At 49.0% G+C, this 24200-nt stretch overlaps 1 protein-coding gene across 2 annotated transcripts in view; it reads left to right on the top strand.

The window, feature by feature from the left end:
* LOC147604146 (histone-lysine N-methyltransferase ATXR3-like protein) overlaps window positions 1-24200 on the top strand; it is a 36958-nt gene that overhangs the window by 9988 nt on the left and 2770 nt on the right. The gene's annotated exons all lie outside the window — the stretch shown is intronic.

Genomic DNA, 24200 nt, shown 5'->3' with positions numbered 1-24200 from the left:
GACCGGCAAAATCCGAATCCGTGTAACCATGTACTAATGCATCCTGTTTGCCAAAGCAGATGCACATATCCTGTGTGCCCTTCAGGTATCTCATGACACCTTTCACTGCTTCCCAATGCTTCTTGCCAGGGTTGGCCATGTATCTAGTAACCACTCCCACTGCAAATGCAATGTTCGGCCTGGTAGCAACCATGGCATACATGAGACTGCCACAAGCTGAAGCATACGAAATCTTGGCCATATCAGCCCTGTCACTATCCGACTGTGGGCTGTCCATAGCACTGAGTTTCACATATGGAGGCAAAGGAGTACTAGTCTTCTTCCCCCTCTCCATATTGAACCTCTGCAAAACTTTGCCAATGTATTCCTTTTGAGACAAATACAACACATGCTGATTTCTGTCCCGAAGTATCCTCATACCCAAAATGTGATTTGCATCACCGAAATCCTTCATATCAAAGGTCTGATGCAGCCTCTTCTTCAAGGCATCCATCTCTTTACGAGATTTCCCGGCAATCAACATATCATCCTCATACAAGATGAGGATCAATAGACTGCCATCCAAAGCTTTCTTGGTGTATAAGCATTGATCTATGTCACTCCTTCTGAAATCCTGGGATTTCATGAATGTATCAAATTTATGATACCATTCCCTTGGTGCCTGTTTGAGCCCATAAAGACTCTTTTTCAGCTTGCATACAAGCTTCTCCTTTCCATTCACTGCATAACCCTCTGGCTGTTGCATATATATCTCCTCATGGAGATCACCGTGAAGAAAAGCAGTCTTCACATCCATCGGAATCCAATCCAGATCATCATCAGCAACCAAAGCTAATACAGCTCTAAGTGTGGTCAATTTGACCACTGGAGAGAAGATCTCATCAAAGTACACACCATATTCCTGCTTGAAGCCCTTAGCCACTAACCTGGCTTTGTATCTTGGCTTTGCATCAGGTGCAACTTTGAGCCTGTAAACCCACTTGCATGGCAAAACCTTCTTGCCTGTAGGCAAATGCACCAACTTCCATGTTCCATTTTTGTGCAGAGAATCCATCTCTGACTTCATAGCACGCTCCCAAAGAGCCTTGTCTGCCCTCTGTAAAGCCTCCTTATAACAAGAGGGCTCCCCACAGTCAGTGAGCATCAAGTAGTCAGCCCCTGGAACAAACCTGTCAGGGGGTTTGGAGGGTCTTGTGGACCTCTGTACCCAATGACCATCATTTGCAGGTTGCTGTTCAGCCTGCATATCACCTATTGGTGGCTCCTGTTCCATGCCATAAGGTTGAAAGATCATGCCCGGTATGTAAACCGGCCTTCAGAAAACCAAAGGGCGGTGGAACAAACATTTGCACATAAAACACTTCAACATCATTGAGGACCTAGAAAAGGAAAACAAACAGGGGGAGCTAGAGTGCTCCTGCAAAAAGTACACGGACACCGATTGGCCCCAAATCGCAGTGGCGCCCCTTGCGGTATTTCTTTAATTGATTTTAAGAGCTTTGATTACAATATAAGGCTGGTAATTCAGCCGTCCCAGTAGAACTCTGAAGCCTGCAAAGAACCTGCATCTGGCTTCTTTTCCACACGGCATCCACAAACAAGTCCAGCCATTGTTCATATCGAAAGACTCTTCACATTGAGTCTGCATACAGAAGCTTTCTCCCATGATCAAGGCTGCCACAACCATCCACAGCCTCTCACACTATGAACAGCATCACACCCCGACACATCCAGTGCTCCTGTATCACAACACAGACTCCCAAACTGTCTCTCAAAAGAGTATCACAGCACAGCATACCATACAGTCGACACACCTGTACAAACCCTCTCTAGCTTCCAAGGGTACTATCCATCTCTGTCATGGATTCCCTGTCCCCTGTCCAATCAGTAGCAAGGCTGTACCAAACATGTGTCCTTTCTTGTACCTTCTGCCTGCATGTGACCTATCTCCTGGAGAAACCCACAAACATGTTTCCTCGCCAACAACGGCATACATCTAGTTACCTGTTCCCTCATGAAACATCTGGCAACATAGAGATGCCCATAACTGTAGGTCCCACTGTTCCTTTCTAGCAGGAAGAAAACAATCTGCTCCATGAGCACGCAGCCATGCGAGCTTGCATCACTCCCATGCCAAGAAACATAACCAAGTGACCTGTACTTGCAGTCAAAAACCCAAGCACATAGCTGAATTTGCGACCAAACAAAAACAGCCCATAAACTGTCCCAAAACAGTCCCGAACCAAAGCATAGAGAAGCTGAAAGTTCCATCAGATGAACGCCATCGACATGATGTCTATGTTCATGAATAGCCAGCCCTCCTTTCTTTTTTTTTTCCGAGAAAAGATCCTTTCATTAGTTATGTAAAAAACGCCCGTAGGGCTACAAAAGAGATCTCTCCTGCTCCTAACAGAGAGAAGAGCAGTGAATACATCATGGCAGCCCGGGAGACTCTCCCTAGGTGCTGCAAAATACAAGCATCAGTCTAGAGAACTGAGCGGCTAAATCATACAATAGGGGGGGGGAAGAGCCAAACAGGTGGCCTGTAGTGCCAACGGGGGGATCCCGTGTGTAGGGTGTAGAACGGGCCGTAGCGCCAAGTGGTGTGAAAGGCCTGGCGCCGTAAGATCGCCTCATCCGAGTCTCCCCGGATGCGGTCGTACTGTCCTCGCAGGGTGTGGATCAACTCCTGCCAAATCCCCCGAACAGTCTCTGCTGGTGGCTCTAATCTCCCCTCAAAGGCCGTAAAGCACCGGGCCCTCCAGGTGAACCAGATGGTGAGGCTGCTGAGGAGCTCCCATCGTAAATCCCTCTCCTGTGTCCAGCTGGCGGACGAGAAATCCGGTGCCGGAACCAGGCGAGGCTGGCCCCTAATAAATCTGATGGCCTGACTGCCCTGCTCCATCTCATAGCCCATAGCAGGCCCTGACGAAGTCGACCAAGCAGCGGCACCCCACGTAAACATACCCTCTGGAGAGAGGGGGGCCAGAATACGCAGCATCCGCAGCCAAATCTGCTGTGCCTGAGGGCAGTCCCAAAGGCAATGTCTCTGTGTCTCCATAGGGTGGCCGCATCGGACGCAGGCCGCCGGAAGACCGCTGTAAACAAGCCAAGTGCCAACTGCTGAGCCCCTGTGGGCGACCAGCCACTGAAAAGCCGAGATCCTGCGGGCCTGTCGACTAGCCCAGAGCCTAGCCCAGAAATCCTCCAGGAACTCCTGTGATAGTCCCTGCAATCGCCAATGCCCCGCTGCCGCTGGAGAAACCGTCCTCCTCGCCGTCAAAATATGTCGTCCCAGCCGAACAGTATACTGGAAAAAGGTGATCTCTGTGGCCTCAAGGGATGCATAAGGATCATGCCACTCGTACTCCCCGGGGTCCCATTGTAGCCGGGCCAAGGGGCGCGCTGCATATGCCCATATGCGCCAATCCGGGAGCACGTCAGCAGGGTCGGGGTCAATATGCCACTTCCGAGAAGCGGCAGCCACTACCCGAATCCTCTGAAAGGTGCACTCTGCAACCAAAGGCGACTCCACCTCCACTCTCTGGAGTCTGCCCTCATCCTGAATCTCATAATAGAGGCATCTGCCATCCTCAGTGCTAGCTCTGACAGCAATCAGGATCTCCAACTGTGTAAAGGCTCCCATCCACCGTGGGGCCACTGGCTCGAGAGGTGTGAACCACTCCTCTGTAAGTGCCTCCTGAATATCATCCCTCATAATCAACCCCCCTCTGAAGTGACTCAGCCTCTCCACCTGGGTCTCCTCTGGTAGACTGCAGAAAGCCTGCCAGTCTCCAAAACTACGAGCTGGGCCTGCCGCTAAAGGTCCCCAGGCTAGACGAGGCCGAGAACCCAGCATATGACCCTGCTCTGTACGAACCGCTGGGCTCCAGATGAGCGGCTGCCTGGCCCGCTCCTCAACACAAGGAGGAGGCCGCTGAGAGAGCCCCGGTCTCAGCAGCTCCCAAGCTCTCAGGATACTCAAAGCAAATCTGTCCTCCCATCCTCTACTGAGGCCTGTCCTCCTCATCTCTATGAAGATCCAGCGAATCTCTGGTGCCCAAGTACCCCCTGCAGGAGGCGCCCGGGCCTGCAGTCGCTGCAAGAGGAGCTCTTTCCAAGGCTCAGCGCCTGGAAGCAACCCCCGAACAATAAGCTTCCCCAATAGGGCTCTACTCTGATCGACTGGATCTATAATGCCCAAACCGCCCTGAGCCAGCGGAAGTGTAATAACTGCCCATGCAACCTTTGCCCGAGCTGGCTGACCGTCCCGCCCAGACCACAGAAAGTTCCTGATCAGCCTCTGTACCTGGCTGATGCAAGAGCTCGAGAAAATCCAGCAAGACGTAATGTACCACATAGTCGCTAACAGCACCTGATTTGCCACCACCACCCTCCCAGCCAAGGATAGTCGAGCTGTACTCCAATACAATAGCTTCTTCCGAATGCTCAGAAGAAGCGGGGCAATCTGCTGCTCAGGTGACAAATCGAGGCCAATCTGGCATCCCAAATACCGCACTGCTGTGCCTGGAGGAATCCATCTAAAACCGGGGTCCAGGCTCCATGCCGGAGTGGGAGCACTACTGATCCAAAAGGCCACTGTCTTGCGCCAATTGATCAATGCTCCCGAAGCTGCACTAAAAACCTGGAGCGATTGCTCTGCCCGAATAAGATTGGCCTCTTGGCCATGCAAAAATAAGCCCGTGTCGTCTGCAAACTCAGCATCAAGCAAATCCTCCCCCCGGACTGGGAGCTGGAGTCCTCTCAAACCAACCTCCTCTGCCGTCAAATACATACTCATAGCCTCCGCAAAGAAGAGAAAAAGGAAAGGGGCGAGAGGACACCCTTGACGGACTGATCTGGTCAGCTCAAAACTCGGCCCCCGACCTCCTGCAATCAGCACCTGGCTGCGAGCTGTGGAATACAAAGCTGCCACCCCTCTGATCCATCCTGGCTCAAAGCCCAGGCGTAGCATAGTGCCCTCTAAGAATCCCCAATCAACTCTATCGTATGCCTTCTCAAAATCGAGAAGCATCACGACCAAGTCCTCGCCAAGAAACCTAGCTCGGGCCGTCGCCTCCCAGAAAGTAAAGATGTTGTCAAGGATACTGCGCTCCTTGACAAATCCTGTCTGAGTAGCATGAATCAACTCCCCCAGGAAGGGCTGGATCCTCAAACTCAAGGCCTTTGCTAAGACCTTGTAGACAGTATTGAGGATCGTAATAGGCCTCCAATGCCGAATGTCATCCGATACTCCCTCCCCCTTGGGGATAAGATAGATCAAGCCCTCTGAAAAGCTCTGCGGCATCACCCCAGTGTCCAAAACATGCTGAAAGCCCCTGCGGAGGCCTGGCCCCAAAAGGTCCCAATAGCGCATAAAAAAGGCCGGCGTCAGTCCGTCCTCCCCTGGGCAACTATGTCGCGGCAGGACCCTCAAGGCCTCGGCAAGCTCAATCTCTGACAGAGGCGCACCTAGAACTGTGCGCATATGGTCTGTGACCCTCCTCTGCACATGGGCCCACACAGTCTGTCTGCACACATCTCGATCCTCAGTGGCAGGCTCCGTTGAAAGCAGGTCACTATAAAAAGCAGTGGCAATGGCTCTGATCTCCCCGAGCTCAGTAGCTATCGATCCATCCGGTCTACCAAGCTGGCGAACTCTTGCTCGCGCATGACGGGGTCTAGTGATCTCAAAAAACTCCCCAGTCACTCTATCACCAAGCTGCGTCCACTGAGAGGCCTGACGACGATAGTAAAACTCATGTCTCTGCTCCTCTACCTCTCTAACCTCCTGGCGTGCCTGGCTCAGCTGGGACGCCACCCACTCACATGCAGGCTGCTGCTCCTGAAGGCGCTGTAGCGAAGCAAGGCTGCGTCTCAGCCGTTGCTCCCGCTCGCGAATCTCTCCCAGTCGTGTCAAAGCTGCAGCATGTAGAAAAGAGCTAAGATCAATGAGTCCCTGGGCACACTGGCCCGCTGCATCCTGGTCAGAGCACTGACTATCATGCCAGATCCTCTCAATGTCCTCAGCGAGACTGGGATCTGCAAGTACTCTCTCTGGGATCCTCAACTGCAAGCTGGGCTCCCGTGTCCCCTCCTCCAATGTCAATATAATTGGCGCATGATCTGAAAATGAGGTGCTAGCAAGAATGCCGACGGAGCCCCCTCGCTCCCCTAACCAATCGCCCACATAAAAGCGATCAATCCGAGATAGATTAGTCCCTCCCTGCCGGCGATCCGACCGAGAGAAACTAAGACTGTCCTGAGACCGGGAGAAAGCCCCATGCTGCCATGCATCAGTGATCCTTAGTGACATGCAAAACCGGTCCCAAGCTGCAAGCTCCGTGCCATGCACTGTAACATGACTGCCTCCCACCCTATCTGCCGGGTCCTCGAGCATGTTGAAGTCTCCCCCAACACACCAATGTGCGGCCTCTGGCAATGCATCTGTAACCTGAGTCCAAAACTCTGCTCTGGCACTAGCATGATTGGGCGCATAGATGTTGAGCACACCCAATAGCTCATCATGCATCCTCAGAATGACATACTGTGCTCTACCAGGCACAATGATCCCTCGATCCACAATGGCCTGCCGCCATACATCTGCAATAACCATGCATACTCCTCCCTGTCCACCCAAAGGACCAAACCCTGCAGACCAAAAAGTGTCCCATCTACCAGGCATCACCGAACCATATCTCCGGATCCTGCTCTCACCCAAGTGGTGCTCTTGCATCATCAAAATGTCAATGCTGCCACCAACCAGGCATCTCTGAAGCTCCTGCCTCAAGCAACCTCGATAGCGTATAAAGTGTGCTCCGCCAAGGCCCTGTACATTCCATGAGATGATCCTCATGGATGCCCTGCTGAGGTGGATGCTGTCTCAGCCGTACGGCGGGCCTTCGCAAGCGGCTTGGATGGAGAGTAGTCCCCATCCGAACGGCTGCGAATCTGCCCACCCGGTGTACTGCAAGAATCCCGGATCAGGCGCCAGTGGATGTGGCCCATGGCGACTGCCTCCTGCTCTGACAGAGAAACCTCGTGTATACTCACATATCCAGGGTCGCGCGCCAAGTCTGCCACTATGCGCACGACCAAATGCCGAATCCCTGAGGTATCCACACTCCCGGGATCCAAGAAAAAATGAGCCAACTCCCAAAGTCGGCCTATCACATCAGTCACCTCCAGATCGCTCATGTGGTGAGAAAACTCAACTGCTTGAGTCTTCAAAGTGCTGAGAGCGAGCTCTAGAGTCCACTCCCGATCACAAGGTCCACATAGAGGGAACGAGAAGGCCACCGCTGAGTCTAGTGCCTCCTCCCCGCGGGCCGGAGGTATCACTACATGAACTCGAATGGGTGCTGGCTCATGGGGGCCCTCTGCTCCAAAAAGCCGTGTAAAGGTATAATCAAAGGCCTCCGAGCGCTGTCTAACGCCAAGGCGACTCAGCCGACTGCGGATAGATGAAATCCGTGAGGCCCTAATCGGCATAGGTCTCCTCTGTGATGCTCGAGCGAGGTCAGTGCTCAGCGCTCTCCGGACTGCAGGTGAGCGCCAGGGAACTGCCAGGGTCTCCCGGGAAGGTGAGGCGGGCGGAGGGGGAGGCGAGGGAGGTGGAGAGGGAGCCGCTGCCGAAACCGGAGCGGAGGCGGGAGGAGGCGAAGGTGGAGACGAGGCGGTGGGAGTGGACGGGGGTGGGGGGGGTGAAGAAGGGGGAGCTGGCATCTCCTGGTCCTCAGTCGCTGCAGGGGTCTCCTCCTGAAGGGGAGCAAAGCTGTTCCTCACGGGAACCCAGTGAGGCTGAGACTGTGGCTGCTGCTGCAGCGGTCTCTGGGCGTGCTGCTGTGGCTGTCTCCCTCGGCGGCGCCCCTGTCCAGGCTGCCACTCCGAGGTCTCTGTGGCCTGAGCAGGTGTCCCGGAGGCAGCCTGCCGAGCCGAATCTGTGGGCGGGCCATCAGTAGCCTGCTGCTGTGGTGGTGAGGGTCGGGGTCTCCTGCGAGGGCAGGCCTTGGCCAGATGACCGACCTGCCTGCAAATGAAGCACTGGTTCGGGAGCCCCGAGAACTCCACTCTCTGATCTATCCACCCCCCCCCTATCCTAGGTAGCTGAATGACCTTAGGAAGGGAGGAGATGTCAGATACCAACACTCTGACCGAAGGTAGCCCAGCTGCTCTGGCCACCACTGAAGCTGCTGAGGAACCCGTCTCAAGAACCGAGCCCACCAATGCTCCGAGCCTGGAGAGGAGCGGAAGATACTCCCGGCGGAGACCAGGGAAACAAACTGTAATATGGAAGAGGCGCTCTCCCTGCTCCGCCGCAGCTGGGTCAAATCCATGCTGCCAAGGCCTGAAGAAAGCCCGAGCACCCCTGATGTCCAGAGGACTCATGGCAAGGACCTTGGCAACGCTCTGGGCGGCCTCAAACTCGATCTGATAATGTCCCCGGCCCAAGAGCTGTACATCCAGGATCTTGCCCACATCTGCTAGAAGGCGGGCCTGAAGAAGATCCCTGATCTCCCCTCTGCTGGGGCGAGTGCCGACTATACGGCAGATGGTGGAATGAGCCTGGAGGCGTTCCACCTCTGCGGTGAGGCTCGCTTCCTCTTCCGGCGAAAGAGAAAGCCTGATGGGGATGTCCTCGGGGGCGGGCGAGGGGGCTGCGGATGAGTCCCTCTGAGGCGAGGCGGGAGGAGTCTCCATCAGAGTCTGAAGCTTAGGCGAAGGCGAGGCGAAAACGGGAAACCTGCAAGAAACGGGCGGAAGACCGGAAGAAGAGGAAAAAAAACAGAAACCCCCCTGGGGGTGAAGAAAGGCACGAAAGAGCAGGGAGGGGGCGAACAAACCCCAAGGAGAAGCCCTGGGGGGGGGGCGGCAGCAACAAGAAGGGGGGGGGGGGGGGGCGGGGCACTGCTGAGAGGAGGCGGGCGCTAGCAGGCGGAGAGGGGGGGGACGAATCAGGCGAAAAAGGGGAGGGAGGGCGAATAGGCGAAGAGGGAGGGGGGGGGTGAGTCGGCGCGAAGAGGCTAGGAGGGGGGGGGGGTGAGATGGCGAGAAAGGGGGAGGCGCAGCAGCAGCGAGGAGGGGGGGCGCAAGCAGGCAGGACCGCGAGAAGGGGGGGGGGGGCGCAACGGCGAGTAGAAGGGGGGGAGCAAGAAGCGAAGGCGGCGGCGATGGGCGAGCAGCGGGAGCTTCAGCTCCAGCCCTCCTTTCTGTATCAGCTGTTGTACAGCAGTCGCCTATGTCGACTGTACCTGTCCGTACAAATATGCCTGCAGCAACTCTGTTCAAAGCAACTTCTGTCAGCCCTGTCCGTACACTGTACGGCTGTCGTACAGGGCTGTACGGCCTGTATCTGAACCTGCAGCCACCTGGTGAGAGTCGCCTGTTATGGCTGCCTCTGTCCCACAGCTCTGCGCCACCTGTACTCAGCAGTACCTGCAGTCGTACAGCACAGTACGGCTGCTGTACGGGCTGTTACAGCACTCAGCATACAGAAAACAGCCACACACAGTCTTCAGCAGCAGCCGCCAGCATATCCAGATGAGCAGCCTGACTGGAAAAGCACACCCCACACAAAAGATAGGCGCCTCCTGCTTTTTCTGCCCAACAGCCCCTCTTTTTTCCCAAAAAGCACACGTGGCCCCAAAATAGCTTATGGGCCACGTTTTCTTCATAAATGGCATTAAAAATTACTTTAAAGGTTTTTAAAACCTTTTAAGTTAAAATTCCTTTGCCCCTTTTCACACATGGGGTTATCCACACATGGGCTTCCATCTTCACTCCCACCTGATGCCATTCACACTGTCCACCATGTCCCCGTGCACACCTACATATTATCCAGAGAAAAACACAGGGTCGTAACATACCCCCCTCTTGAAAAATGGCAAGCGTCCTCGATTGCACTCAATGGCACAGTAAAGCATCTCATGAGCAAGGACACCCCATATGGCAAAAACAATGGCCTTCCAATGCATCTGGATGATAGAACAATCATCCTGCACAATAAGCCACACTGTCCTCTTGCTTGTTCCTTCAGAACCTACAGCAAAAGTCTAAAACCAAATGGAAACACGTTACCTGTGTTAGCCAAAAACAAAACCATGCATCATTCTACATATGACACACATATGTATGACACACATATGCATGACACACATATGCATTCGCAAACAATATGCTCCTCAAAATGCTCTACCTCCTCCAAAGTAACAGTCTAAGGGCTGCTCGCAAGCCTTACGCCCATGGGCATCCCGCAGGACCCACGACTGAAGGTAAAACATGAGCATATGCAAGCACTCAATGCATCCAAACACTACATCTACCAAGTACTTTCCCACATATGTCTCATGGCCATCCCGCAGGAGATACACCCATTGGTGCATCCATGAACATAATAAAGCACTTGATGTATCATACCAATATACATGCAGCACATGACACAATGCAGAGTATTTCCCAATGTATTCTCAATGATACCAGGATCCTATGGCACCAGAATACAAAAATACCTCTACCTCAAAAAGTGTATGCATACATGCACAAACAGAGTTCGATCCATATTTCCATGAACCAAACCAACTCTAGGACTGCTCGCAAGACTTATGCCCTCCATAGAGTTATCCATAGTTGTAGTTAGAGTTCCAGGTGCGCGCGACTGTGAACCATACCCAACTTTACCATCTCATGTGTCTAGAACACAAGATCATAGAAGTCCCATAAGCAGATGTACTGCCAGTCTCAGTACCTTTGGGTGAATACAAAGATGTCACCAAGCGACTCCTAGATAACAAATGAGCCTGTCTGTAACAAGGGAGCGGAGGTGCTACCCCCCTCTTGAGCATCAGGCAATGCTCCAGACCTATGCTCTGCTGAACCTGAATGAGCCGTAACAAGAGTCGACTCCAACTCATAGGCATCAAGATAAAGCTACAACTCCTGAGGTGAATCTGCTAAGTCACCCTCCTCCATCCACTTCGCATCCATCAGTGAACCTCCTCCATCCACTTCGTATCCATCAGTGAACAGCTCTTGAACTTCACAGGATAGCGACGGGAAACCTTACCCTGTACCTTTCTTTCCTTATGTGCCAGTATATGCTCGGGAATAAGAACCTCGTCAAGTTCCTCCACTTCCATCTGAGCCTCATCTGATACATCCTCAGGCACCCAAAACCTGCTTGCACTCCACCCAAGTGATAAGCACAAGTCCTCGATGAAGCATAGTAGATCACCACTGCTAAACATAGAAGGAAACTGTCTTCCGAACCCATGAAGCCTCTATGAAGATACGATCGGTGACTAACTGTCGAATGATTTGCACCATAATACTTCAACTGCTTCTTGTTCCTGGCCGACTACTTCTTGTCCTTGGTGTCTTTTCTCCCGAACTTCATCTTCAGCTCTTGCTCTTCACCTCATATAGGCAAAGACACAATCCTGCACTGTGTCCTACACTTCCTTTTCACTTTCCTCATGTTGAAGCTTTTGATGTGACTCTCATGAGACAACCACGAGCTCGCCCCCTTAGAAAAGTTGGCGATTGTCCCGACCAAAGCAACCACGGACTCGCCTCCTTGAGAAAGTCGACGATGTGTCCCGGCAAATGGAGCCTTGTAAACCGGCCTTCAGAAAACCAAAGGGCGGTGGAACAAACATTTGCACATAAAACACTTCAACATCATTGAGGACCTAGAAAAGGAAAACAAACAGGGGGAGCTAGAGTGCTCCTGCAAAAAGTACACGGACACCGATTGGCCCCAAATCGCAGTGGCGCCCCTTGCGGTATTTCTTTAATTGATTTTAAGAGCTTTGATCACAATATAAGGCTGGTAATTCAGCCGTCCCAGTAGAACTCTGAAGCCTGCAAAGAACCTGCATCTGGCTTCTTTTCCACACGGCATCCACAAACAAGTCCAGCCATTGTTCATATCGAAAGACTCTTCACATTGAGTCTGCATACAGAAGCTTTCTCCCATGATCAAGGCTGCCACAACCATCCACAGCCTCTCACACTATGAACAGCATCACACCCCGACACATCCAGTGCTCCTGTATCACAACACAGACTCCCAAACTGTCTCTCAAAAGAGTATCACAGCACAGCATACCATACAGTCGACACACCTGTACAAACCCTCTCTAGCTTCCAAGGGTACTATCCATCTCTGTCATGGATTCTCTGTCCCCTGTCCAATCAGTAGCAAGGCTGTACCAAACATGTGTCCTTTCTTGTACCTTCTGCCTGCATGTGACCTATCTCCTGGAGAAACCCACAAACATGTTTCCTCGCCAACAACGGCATACATCTAGTTACCTGTTCCCTCATGAAACATCTGGCAACATAGAGATGCCCATAACTGTAGGTCCCACTGTTCCTTTCTAGCAGGAAGAAAACAATCTGCTCCATGAGCACGCAGCCATGCGAGCTTGCATCACTCCCATGCCAAGAAACATAACCAAGTGACCTGTACTTGCAGTCAAAAACCCAAGCACATAGCTGAATTTGCGACCAAACAAAAACAGCCCATAAACTGTCCCAAAACAGTCCCGAACCAAAGCATAGAGAAGCTGAAAGTTCCATCAGATGAACGCCATCGACATGATGTCTATGTTCATGAATATCCAGCCCTCCTTTCTGTATCAGCTGTTGTACAGCAGTCGCCTATGTCGACTGTACCTGTCCGTATAAATATGCCTGCAGCAACTCTGTTCAAAGCAACTTCTGTCAGCCCTGTCCGTACATTGTACGGCTGTCGTACAGGGCTGTACGGCCTGTATCTGAACCTGCAGCCACCTGGTGAGAGTCGCCTGTTATGGCTGCCTCTGTCCCACAGCTCTGCGCCACCTGTACTCAGCAGTACCTGCAGTCGTACAGCACAGTACGGCTGCTGTACGGCCTGTTACAGCACTCAGCATACAGAAAACAGCCCCACACAGTCTTCAGCAGCAGCCGCCAGCATATCCAGATGAGCAGCTTGACTGGAAAAGCACACCCCACACAAAAGATAGGCGCCTCCTGCTTTTTCTGCCCAACAGCCCCTCTTTTTTCCCAAAAAGCACACGTGGCCCCAAAATAGCTTATGGGTCACGTTTTCTTCATAAATGGCATTAAAAATTACTTTAAAGGTTTTTAAAACCTTTTAAGTTAAAATTCCTTTGCCCCTTTTCACACATGGGGTTATCCACACATGGGCCTCCATCTTCACTCCCACCTGATGCCATTCACACTGTCCACCATGTCCCCGTGCACACCTGCATATTATCCAGAGAAAAACACAGGGTCGTAACACGGTATCTCCTCTAACTGTGGGATATCCATAGGGATATCTTCTGCCATCTCTGGCTGGCCATTTGGACCATTTTCAGCACCATTTAAGGGTTGGTTTTGTTGCTGTACTTTCTTGTGGGGGCACTGGAGTTGCTTGCTATATATACAATGCTCACAAAACTGAAAACTTGAGAACTTTAGAGAAGGCAAGTAACCAAAACGAGACAATTGCTCCATTCCTTTAACACTCATGTGTCCCAACCGGCTATGCCACATAGAGATTTCCGGCAGCTCGGTTGCATTTACATTAGCATGGTGACAAACACCAGCATGCATGAAGTAAAGAGTGTCCATCTTAGAGCCTCTGGCAACAACCAGTGAGCCCTTACTAATCTTCCACTTTCCACTACCAAATGTGGTAACATAACCAGCATCATCAAGCTGTCCAGTAGAAAACAGGTTCTTCTTGATCTCAGGCACATGCGTGACATCATGGAGCATAAGCTGTGAGCCATCTGAAAACACAAGCCTCACATCACCTCTGCCAAGAATCTGGCATGCATTGTTGTCACCCAAATAAACTACTCCTTCATTGCCAGCAGTATACCTGACAAACAAGTCTCTGCAACTTGTGACATGAAAGGAGGCACCTGAATCAATGATCCATGAGTGCATACCATGACCATCTCCTGCATGAAGTGAATGGGCATCAAGTGAAGACATGAATAGGACTTCATCCTCACTGTCACCTGCATGTGACACATTGACTCCGTCAATCTTGACTCCACTTTTGCCCTTTGGCTTTGCATCTTTGGCTTCATCTTTGTCTTTGTCTTTGCCTTTGCCCTTTTCCTTTTGATCATTCTTCCATTTGTATTATTGCTTTTTGAAATGTCCCTTCTTGCCACAATAATGGCATTCCAAGTCCTTTTTGGAGCGGGACTTGCTCCTTCCCCGTTCTTGGCTTTTACCCCTTTGCTGGGATCTCCCACGTGCATTCATTGCATTGGACTTTCCAACAGAGTTATTCTTCCTCTTCATCTCCTCTTGAAGAAGAGCACCCTCCACATCTGCATATGACAGCATAGCATTTGAATTGCTAGTGGCTGTCCTGAATGTGTCCCAACTCTCTGGCAAAGTGCATAAGAGAAAGGTAATCTGGTTGCTGCAGATTTATGACAGCACCTTAGATGTGCTCTGTTTCCCTTCCAAAATACTGTACAACAGTACTAAGTGCTCACCAATGATGTACCAAATCTGTACCGACAAGTACAACAGCTGAAAATGAGCCTTTTCCTCACTCAAATCAATGTACAGCCATGCCAAAACTTGTACAAAGTTGTATCAAATCTATACCAACAAGTACAGTAGCAATAAATGCTCTCCTGGCTGTCCAAATGAGTGAAAATAAGACCTTGACAGTCCCCACCACTGCATACAACAGTCCCGGACAGAAATTGGACAAAAGCCCCTTGACTGCAAGTGGATTTCTGAGGGTTCAAGGCATAAAAGTCTTCCTTGCTGCAAGCACAAAATCTTGAAAAGCCCCTTGATTCAAGATCAATTTCTGATCATGAATGGTACATTAGTGCACATGAAGGCATCCAGAGTCTTCACAATGCTTTCCCCTGGCCACATATACATCCAATACATAAAAGCCCCTTGATTTACTGGCACATTGAGTGCTTGACAGGCATCAACACATTGCCCAAAGCATCAAATGCCAGTGCCTGCATGCAAAACAACCCAATTGTCACAAAATGTCATGTGCACAGTGTGTATCTACCGTGTGCTATACGCATGCAAGACTAGTTTCGAAGCTTGGGGAAGCTTGGAACTAGGCAGGCTGATTGACGAGCTGAGTTAGGGAAATACTAACGGGCGGGCACCCAAGTATGGACGGGCGGGCGGCGAAGTGTGGACGTCCGATGACCGGCCAAGAGCCTATAAAAGGGTGGCCAAGGTTAGTTATTGCATTATAGAGAGTCTCGCGAGTTTGTGAGAGCTCTATGGTCTTGGAGCCTGGATCTAGTGCAGACGTGCACCTGCTTTATGCAGCCGAGGCCGGCAGCAATCTCGAGGCCCGCGAGGGTAGCTTCGTGGCGGTATGGGACGTCGCGAGGAGGAGATTGGTCGATACGTCAACCTAGTTAGCTCAGCTCGTGGCTCGGTGGGGACAGCCAAGACTGTGGGCTTGCCCACGGCTGTCATGGTTGGGAGGTGAGTCAATCCGCAATTGAGGACAATTGCAAACTCAAGCAAGAGAGATGTCATGAGAATATATTTTAAGTCCTCTAGAAAAACATTAGTTATCCTCTCTTGAGTAATTTGGAGACGCCTAGGTTACTCTTGCGTCATGCCGGCTAGGTTAATATCGTGGGTGATACCACTATAAATATTAATACGTGCGGTATATGACGTATGTTTGAGGCCACCTATGATTATTTCAGTTAGGTTTGTATGTAAGGGTGATTCCTGGGATACTTACGCCTGGTAGTCATGAGTTGGTGATGATTTGTGCCTGTTTAATATTTGTGGGATTAATTTAATAATTAATTGGGCTTATATTTTCAGGTGATGAAAGACTATGGGAATTGAAGAGTTTACTTTGGAAGAAATATCTTGGTTCATCACATTTCATTTTTGGCAAGCATAGTAGCTTGCAACCTTAGCAAATGATTTTTCCATTTTGAACTTTAGGAAAGATACATTTATTATGTGGAATTTATTAAAGCCTATGGCTTTACCCTAGTCCCAATATTTGACACACTATTTTTGTAAAAGAAGAGTGCCGTGCTCTCTAAAAAGCACATCTTGTATATTTTGGGGGCTATATGGCCTAATTTTGGTGAAAAAGAAAGCTAATAAAGAAATACTCTTGTGTGGGGAGAGGCCACGCACAGGAGGGGGGAAGATTGCACCCAATATGGTCTATTGAGCTAAGTATTTTAATTTTGTTAAGTGTTTAAATTTCAATTGATTTGATTTAGTTGAAGCTTGCAAAGCAATGGTTTTTATGGTTGAATCAATTCTTGTGAATTCTCTACTCTTCCACAATTTATCCTAGAATAAGATTCCGGTTGCAGTGGTATCAGAGCTTGGGCTAGGAGATTTGTGGAGAAGGTAGGAAAGGGCTTCAACTTCTCAAAAATCAAGAAAGTGCAGGAATTTATCCAGTGGACAGAAGGGTGGTTTGTAGGGCTTTACCCAAAGGTCAAAGATTCAAAACTAGATCTACTCTCAAACCCACTCACCACCGTGCAAAACCATTCCTCTTTATCAAAAAGTGGTTTTTTCAAATACTCAGTGAAATCAAAATCTGATTGCATGGATGAAATTCCCTAGCTAAAAACCTCACAGTATTCTCTCAGAAATCAGAAAGCTTCAAGCATTAGTAAATCTATAATGGACGGAGCCTATTTTTCTGTGTAAAAGCTATCAAAAAAATTCTCAAAAAGAAACCCAAGAAGGAAGCGCACGGCGGCAGCCTGTCGCCGCAAATCGGCGCATGGAGTAGATTAAAAAAAATAATAAGTCAAAAGATTCTATAAGCCTAAACACTCCCTAATCCAAAAGTTAATCTAATCTTACTTTTTCCAATCCCTATACAAGTCACATTATTTTTTTTTGGAGCCTTTACTTCTCCTATTTTCAAATTTGAAGAGAAATTCAAAAAGGTTTTCAAATCTGAAATTTTTGGGTTTAGAAAAGTGATTTACAGGTTTTTAAAGGCTTAAAAATTACCTAGAAAAGGTCAGAAAATTTCAAAATCATTTCTGAAAAATTTTAAAAAATTTCAGAAAATATTACAGAGATTGGGCAAGGTTTACAGGACTGTTTCAGCAGGTTTCAAAGTGCAGAAAATTATTTCATCAACAATTCGACTAGCCTAAGTCTCGTGAATCACGCGGAATCGTTTGGGATTTGTTTGAAGCGATGATGATTTTTCTAAAGAGATTAAAGTACATGAGGGTACTTCTTCTAAACCATTTAATAAATCTTTTTATGCTTCAAAGAAGATGTATAAACCAGGTTATGACAAAGGCAAGGACGAGGCTAAAGGCAACATGAGTACCAATAAGAAAGTCAATGGTGGCAAACTGAAGACATCTACTATCAAATGTTTCAAGTGCCACAAAGAAGGAGGGCCTGACTTATCTCCCAACCATGACAGTCGTGGGCAAGCCCACAGTCTTGGCTGTCCCCACCGAGCCACGAGCTCAGCTAACTAGGTTGACGTACCGACCAATCTCCTCCTCGCGACGTCCCATACCGCCACGAAGCTGTCCTCGCGGGCCTCGAGATTGTTGCTGGCCTCGGCTGCATAAAGCAGGTGCACGTCTGCACTAGATCCAGGCTCCAAGATCATAGGAGTATGTCATGTGCACAATGTGTATCTACCGTGTGCTATACGCATGCAAGACTAGTTTCGAGGCTTGGGGAAGCTTGGAACTAGACAAGCTGATTGACGAGCTGAGTTAGGAAAATACTAACGAGCGGGCACCCAAGTATGGACGGGCGGGCGGCCAAGTGTGGATGCCCGATGACCGGCCAAGAGCCTATAAAAGGGCGGCCAAGGTTAGTTATTGCATTATAGAGAGTCTCGCGAGTTTGTGAGAGCTCTATGGTCTTGGAGCCTGGATCTAGTGCAGACGTGCACCTGCTTTATGCAGCCGAGGCCAGCAGCAATCTCGAGGCCCACGAGGGCAGCTTAGTGGCGGTATGGGATGTCGCGAGGAGGAGATTGGTCGGTACGTCAACCTAGTTAGCTCAGCTCGTGGCTCGGTGGGGACAGCCAAGATTGTGGGCTTGCCCACGGCTGTCATGGTTGGGAGGTCAGGCCTGCACCCCCTTGCTTGTTTGTTGTTCGTTTGTTTGCAAGATTCGAGTTCTAACCAAGATCGATCACGAGGGTATCCGTGGGGATTTGACACAAAAGCCCTTTGATTTGCACTCTAATTTTCTGCAATTTAGCCCCGAATGTGAGATTGCTCACATCATACAGCATGTATGAATGCCCAATGGCACAATTACATCAAAAGTCCCAAATGTTAACACCTAATTTCCTGCCAATTGACCCGAAATGTGACCAATGTCACCCAATGTTGCCAATTGTGCTCAAATCTGAGCCATTAGGACCTGTATCTACTCAATTAATGATAATGGACATGCAAATCCCAAAATTGAAGCAAATACCTCTGAAAATTTTTGATTTCTGTTGCAGAAAGGGGGAGGGGGCGTCGTATTTGGTGACTCGTGTGCTAATGCTGTTGATGTTGTGCAGGTGGGCGGTAGCTGAGGAGCTCTGCAGCGATCACGCCATGGCGGCCTCATCAGCTGCGTCGGGTTTCTTGCAGGGCTTAAGCGTACTCCAGGTGGAGCGCGGGTGCGCGCGGGTGACCTGCCGCAAGGAGGGCATCCATCCCAAGTTCTACGGGCAGGCGGAGGTTTTCTGTAACGGGGAGCTGGTGATGACGATAGACGGAACTGCAGGCTGGCAGTGTCGGGGATGGAACTGCAAGCTGGCGGCGTCGAGGACGGAACTGTAGGCTGGCGGAGCTTCACTCTAGGCGCCTCACCTGCTGCGAGCGCTGCCCCAGCGAGTTATGAGGCGAGTTGCGCAATCGAGGTCGGCAACGATGGAACGGAGCCTCCCCCGCACGGCGCCTGACTCCTCCAGCTGCGCGCGAAACTCCTCAAACTGCTGGTCCATAGACACTTGACTTCGTGCTAGCTTGGCATGCAGGTGTCCTCAATATTGGAAGCAATGCCGCCATAGCCAGTAATTACAGATGCCGCTTCATCATGCATTGAGGCTCTGATACCAGTTGAAGGGAGCTAAAGAAGCTCAGCTGAAACAGTTAGGGTTTCATGTGGGAGACACACACAGAGAAGAAGGGAGAGAGAGAGAGAGAGAGAGAGACATTGGGGATAAGTCAACTCACAAAGTATGAGTGTGTGACTTCCCTATCACACATGTATATTTGCTCTAGTACACATAGTGCACTTAGTACATTAAAAGTACTAAGTGTACTATGTACTATAAAACTTATGGGCTTGTACACACTATAAGGGTGGGCATAATGCCTTTACCCCAACACCCTTAGTGCTAGGCTTCTAACCATTCTGGTTCTTTAGCCTTGCATTTTATGTCTACCGGATTCATTTTAACGACATACACAGCTTACCTCTTTTTGAGCCCTTTTAATAATTTGGAAGCCTTAACTAATTGTAGCACTGGGGATCCAGAAATTCCAATTCCTTAAACTTTACTCCCATAGAAAATGCTTTTTTTCAACATCTCTCTCCTCTTTGTTAATCTCTACATTTTGCACAATTCTTAATACAGGTGTTTTTTCCACGTATGACATTGGTATCAGAGCCTGGATGATCCCAAGGTATTGCTGCTGTCCATGTCTCACATGTGCAAGGATGAAACCCTCGCTAGTGTCTTGACCTTGCGGTGGTGTGGACCAAGTGGTAGCATGGATGATTGCAGAGGTGCTGAATTGATGCACAACACCAGAATGACGGCACCCTTGGGGTATAGAGCCTCGAGGTGGGGTCCGGGGATCATGGGGCATGAAGTTTCTTGATGCTCAGCCTAGCCGCCATGGTTTAAGGATGAGCGAAGGAACGAGGAGTTACAGGCAGTTTTTCAAGAAGGGATCAAGCACTTAGTCTAAGAAAGGTATAGGTCTTTAGTCCAAGGAGGGGACAAGAAGAACTGGTGCACGTTTCTCAACATAGAACATAGCATTAGAGATTGGACCAATCTAAGGTTGCGTAGAAGGTTTTCAAGACAAGATCCAAGTGGCCAAGATTGCCTCAAGTTTTGGAAGTAGGATGCCAAGGATGGAGTCCACATGGAGTTAAGGGGATGATGTTAGTGATTCAAGATTAGTTGAATTCCCATCATCAAGCTTAGCAGGAGGGGATGCCACACGCATGGCATGCAGACATGACTAATCCCCAATTTTAGTCCGTGATTAAGAACCTTTTGGGGCAGTAAACAACCGAGTAAAGCTAGGTATTTTACCCAAGGCAATTAGAAGGAGTTGGAGGGCTTTTCCAAGCAGTTTGGCATTAAATTGCATTTTATGCTTGTACTCTTGTATTTTATTGGACATGGGTTGGTAGGGTTGGTAGCCAACTCACCAACATTAGATACTATAAATAGGAATCTAGGGCCTAGGCCTTAGTTATATTCATACATTGATTAGTCAGCCATCATTGAGTCATTGAGAGCTCAGGAGCAGAGCTACCATTGAGTATCTCTATTTAGATACTTCATGTTAGTAATATGTGGAGATTAGGTCGTCTCTCTATTGTGTATTGAGCATGAAGAAGAAGCAGTTTGTTGCATGGGTTTAAGTCTCTGATTAGGTGCTAATCACAATCAATCAATCATAAACATGGTTTCGTGAGAACCCATGTACACCATAGGGTTATTTAGGGAGCACAAAAAAAGGCTAGTTTATTCCCTTTCATAATCATGTGTTTCCCAGGCTTTTGGGGCATGCCATAAGCATAGGAGATGCCTTTTGGGAGGCCCCAAGGCCATGATTTATGTATATATTGATGAATACATAGAAAACACTTTTCAACATCTCTTTTCTCTTTGTTCATCTTTGCGTTTTGCACAATTCTTAGTACAGGTTTTTCTTTCGCATGTGACAATAGGATTCCCATGTTAGTGGATCTGTGTATGTGGGTGGTTTTTTTTTCCGAGAAAGTGCCAAGCGATCGAGTTGTCCGCACTTGAGAAGAGTTGGTACAACTCTGCTTCACATTTGGCCAAAAAAATGCATGCGTTTCCAGTGGGTAAGGCGACAAAAGAATCTTTGCATTTTATGTGCAAAAATCTGTTCTGATATCCATGTGTAGGAGGTGAAGCCATGTGTTCTTACATTCATCATTATACCACTTGTTTTGTGGTTGTGAGTCCACGTGGGGATTGGTGGTATAGCAAACGATGCTAGGAAAACTGGCTTGGTGATTCAATGACATTATGATAGAACATCATGGTTAGAGATGCCGTGAGATAGTTGATCTTGATTTATTGTGTGGGATAAGATAGAGCAGAAAGACAATGAGTTTGTGCAAGCCTATGTGAACAAATTATGGAAGATCTATTTGGCAAAGTACGGCGGTTAACATGCCCATCACTTTCCCCATGGGAAGCATGCATCACATATACATTTCCATCATGTTTGCCACTCTCTCTTACTTGACCATTAATGCAATTAAACATTGAAATTGGCCACAACCTTAAACATATGCCACTTAATACTCAAAACTGTAAAAGAGAGGTGTGAACAGTTGACACCGCATAGAGGCCAGAATGCCCCCCCCCCCCCCCCCCCCCCCCCTCTCGTGGAGTATTTTATTACCCAAGGAGAAAATATCATATACAAGCTTTGAAGGCTGTACTCTCCCGAGGGGAGATGTCATATTATCCATATACAAATGCTATAACACAGCCCAACATGAGGCAACCATAAAATTCAGCCGGTACATAGGCTGTAGAAATGCAGAACCAACAAGATGATCCATATACCTTCATGTGTGGTAGTGATTTCTTCCCCAAAAACTACGGGTCTTCATGCAGAGTTGGTGACACATGCGGAAGCTTCTATGGCTAGATCATTACTTAACGGGAAACACAGCACTCCCACTGGATGCTTGATGCACAAAGAACTGGATAAAAACGCAAGAGAGAAAGCAGTGACCTAACCTACTCAAAATCTTATTCATATACTTGTCTATTACAATGCCATGTTGGAAGCTTAGCTTCCCTTGAAAAAGGTCACTTGTACTCCTACCTATGACCCAAGTCCCAAATGGGAACTTGAATGAATAACTAAAAGATCTGGCCCTCTTTATATAGGCCCTTATAAATCTGCCTGACTGGACCAACTCTGGCCGGCTGGACCAAATCTGGCCGACCAGCATTTAATGATGCCGACCAGCACAATCCTGGCGTTTTCCTCCTGTCGGGCTGCTGCTGGCTGCCTACCGACTGCTGGCTGCACTAATGAAAGCTCCATGCTGCCCTTCACAGCCTTGTGAGGCTGCTGCCTGGTCCACGCCTTCTCATCCACTGTTGCTGGTCACTGGCTACAGCCCTCTTGGTCCCACTCAGCCCTAAAAAGGTGTCTGACTCTGTCCTACTGCCTGTCCAGATCCGAAGAAGCATGTCCACGTGGCATGCACGTGACAGTTGGTACATTAGGTATAGCTCTCCATTCAACTAGTACAGTCCCTGATCCTAATGTTGGGTTAGCACATCCTTGTAACCTCGGGTTAGCCTAACCCTTGGCTAACAATGGCCCTGGGCCAGTTAGTGATATAACATTATCTCCCCCTTATTTTAGATTCATGTCCGCGTGAATCCAAGAGGAGACAATCATCTGTAAGCTTAACCTTGAATTCGTATATTTCATCTTAGCATCTGCTTAAGTTCCCTTGCAAGTCAATGTGGAACCCATGTAGTGGATCCTTGCTATTGGAATGAGAACCCCTATGATTTAACTTGCTTACCCATCTTGACATGAAGGTTGGAGTTGGATACAAAAGAAAAAATTGGAATGTAATGAGTCCCACCAAGGACAACCCTAGCAGGACTCCAGTGCACAGTTCAGCCCTCATGTCAAACTATCTGTGCCAATGATTGCCAACAATCCCGTAAGCACTTCGTTTCGTGTGCAGTACTTGGGGGGCACGTTTGTACGGTAATGATTTAATCAAATCAACCCATACATCCAGTTGTAAGTTGTACCGACTTTCCTGCCTCATGCATAGACCTATGCACCCTACCAGTGGGCATACAAACTGTCAATAGCTCTTTTGCCAATCATTGCTCATATAAAGCCACCATTCCCCATTTCATGTCTGGGAGAAATCAAACGCTCCTACAAGTGGAACGGAGGCGAAGAGTCCAAAATCCACAAAGCAGCAATACACATGTTGTTTCCGTGCCCTCGTCTTCTCTACGATGGTTCGTAGGGTAAAGGTGTGATCAAGTGTGGAATAGTTTCTCCTGAAGCTTGCCTGTCCCCATGCTTTGTGTCCAAGCCTCTACTAGGAAGCTGATCTCGGACTCTAGTATTGCCCCATTAATCTTGGCCATTGTATGGCCAATCATGATAGTTCTGGAATAACCATGGGGTCGCTTGCATGATGTATGGGCACAATGGTGCGTGTGGTCCAGGTGCAGGCTTGTGGGGGAGAAGATGGAGGGGGGCTCTCTTAAAGAGTTATGCGAGAATGGGGGTTAATATATGATGACCATCTGTGAAATGCTTCACATGTAGATCTTTATGATCTTTTGCCCTGCCATTATGCCATTATACATTCATAGTGTTGAAGATGATGTGGGTCGTGGGATGTGAGACATGAGGTGTGGGCTGATCTGGGAAATCATAAGCTGTCGTGCATAGGCTCCTCAAAGTAGAGGATCGGTGATGGGTGTTAGGTTTTCTCTCCTTCCATAATGCGCCATGTGTTGGAGTTATCCTCACTTGGAAAGAGATGGTACAACTTCTGTTTGCGTTTGTTTAGGAATGCATGCTGCTTCTTGTAGGTCAAAGATGGAAGATTCTCTATATTTTACATGCATAGATTAGTCAACGTTCTCTCTCGTGCAGGAGCTGACGTTGTGTGTTCTTGCATTTGTCGTCATACCACCCATTTTCTGGCTGTGATCCTGTGGGGGGTTTGGCAGCTGGGCAGGTGGTATAAGGGAAGCGATGATGGAGAAGTGCTGTGATGAGTGGAAATGGGTAATGTAAGATCAAGTACTAAAGTGCGGGGGGATGGGTGATTTCATAGATGGAGTCAAGATCATGATGAAAATGAATGCTGGTAAGGTGGAAATTGGGGGGGGGGGGGGTGGTCTTGACATAATAGCAGGAGACCATCAAATAATCGGC

Source organism: Cibotium barometz, chromosome 62 (genome assembly GCF_041138505.1).
Source record: "Cibotium barometz isolate CiBa-2024 chromosome 62, ASM4113850v1, whole genome shotgun sequence".
Classification (NCBI taxonomy): domain Eukaryota; kingdom Viridiplantae; phylum Streptophyta; class Polypodiopsida; order Cyatheales; family Cibotiaceae; genus Cibotium; species Cibotium barometz.
The sequence above is the reverse complement of the archived record's forward strand: the minus strand, read 5'-3'. Positions and strand labels throughout refer to the sequence as shown.